We start from the raw sequence: 2,079 nt of genomic DNA, 5'->3' as shown, positions 1-2,079 counted from the left end.
GCATAGAGGATTTCTCTCTCCTCCTCCATTTGTTTATGTCTGTGTGGAATCATGGATATTTACTGTGCACCTGGAGTGATAGTCCAAAATACTTTCTTTGGTTTCTCAAATTATGCCAGTTTTGGCCACTGAGAGCTCTTTTACCACTTTCACACTCTCAGCATTGTGGAGTTTATGTTTTATTTTTAATATTTTTTGGGGGGGTTACTGTTTGATTGGTTTGGAGAAAAGCTTTAGTGTAATACTTTTTGCATTTTAAGATGTTCCAGGCTTACCTTAGTTATGCATATATACTGTTCCAGTCTTAGAACCAGGCATTTACCCAAGAGGCCCTGGCTGCTTTTATTAAGACTACAATTAGAAACAAATACCTGAGAACTAGGTGTGCTCGTGGATAGTTAAATGTCATTGCTTCTAGGCCCTGGTAGCTGACAATTGAGGACATATGTGTGAGTAGCTCTAGTCCTTATATAAACAAGTGTCTGTAAATATCTTCATATGTCACCATTTATATCTTTATTAGGCTAAACATGAGTTTATAGCTATCTCTGCTTCTGCTATCCATATAGGGCGTTTTAGGCTCTCCCTGCCTATCTGTAAACTCCTTCCATGTGAAAAGCTGGCTGCCATTGCTTACCATCCATTTACTTAATTGTGTCTGATGCGTAATATGAGTAACACTATCAGAATTGCTAACTTGTGAGGGAAACAATCTTATCAACTAGGGTACAGTGCTATGTGTTGTTGATCTTGCCTTTGGTCTTTCAGATTCTCTCTCTTTCTTTCTTTCTTTCTTTCTTTCTTTCTTTCTTTCTTTCTTTCTTTCTTTCCTTCTTCTGTATTTTAGGGAAGGGTCTACAGGTGTTCAGAGTCTCACTACTAGATCAGACTTGTAGTGATCCACCTGTTTACAGCCTCCCAAGAGCTGGGATTACAGGTGCACATGATTATATGTGTATGTGCCACCACGCCAGTCTCAATTGCTTTCTCAGCGCACCCTGGGGGGCGGGGCCAGCACGGCAGGTGTGAGGATTGAACCCCCAGCCCCTGCCCCTGCTTGCAGGTGTTTTAATCTGCTGAGCTATTTGGCCGGCCCCAGAGTCCATTTATTTCCAAAGATGCTTAGATCAGCAATTTTTCCTTTCTCGTCTTTCAGTGGGGGTAGTTTTATACATTTGTAGTATAATTAGATTTGTTTGGCACAATATGCATTCTGTTCTGGGATATCTTTCAACCTCCTAACTGACTTTTGAAATTTGCATTATTATGCTCCCATTTGTACCTTATTTGCTTCTACTATAAGGGTGGGCTTTAGGGTTCTCAATTTCATGCAGAAGCCCTCTGTTTGGATCATCACTTGGAGTGGTCCTGGGCTTTACATTGTCTTCTTCTCCTTTTTTGTATTTTAGGGAAAGGTTTACAGGGTGTTCAGGGTCTCACTACTAGATTGGACTCATAGTGATCCACCTGTTTACAGCCTCCCAAGAGCTGGGATTACAGGTGTGCATCACCATGCCCAGTCTCAATTGCCATCTCAGTGCAACCTGGGGGCAGGGCCAGCACGGCAAGCTTGGGGATCAAACCCCTGGCCCCTGTGCCTGCTTGCAGGTGCTTCAATCCGCTGAGCTATTTGACCAGCTCTGTCCTTCTTGTAGACATCACAGTATAAGCAGAAACACTCAAGACAAAAACTACTTTTAACATTTACTCCCTTGTTAAGGTTTCTGCATTCACTTAATTTGTAATCACTTCATTTTGTCTGAAGGAATTCCATTCCTTCATACATACTCAGTAATATATTTGTATTTTATTTGTTTCAATTAGAAGGCTTTTTCAGGGTATCTATTTTTTAATATATATTTATTTTTTTATTGAGAAATAAATATGAATGAGACAGTTTCACAGCTGATTAATAGAACAGTTTTGATAGTCAATACACTGTACATTGTTATCTTCTTAGTGGTTATCCATAGTACAAGAAGCAGACAGGATATTCTGTCCAAACACTGTTAGTACCACCTCTTTCTTCTCATTGAGTTAAGTGAAAGTAGCTGTAAATTTATCCTATTTTGTATATAT

The sequence above is a fragment of the Octodon degus genome, unplaced genomic scaffold (genome assembly GCF_000260255.1).
Source record: "Octodon degus isolate 3935 unplaced genomic scaffold, OctDeg1.0 scaffold00209, whole genome shotgun sequence".
Lineage (NCBI taxonomy): Eukaryota > Metazoa > Chordata > Mammalia > Rodentia > Octodontidae > Octodon > Octodon degus.
This window is presented reverse-complemented; position numbering follows the sequence as displayed.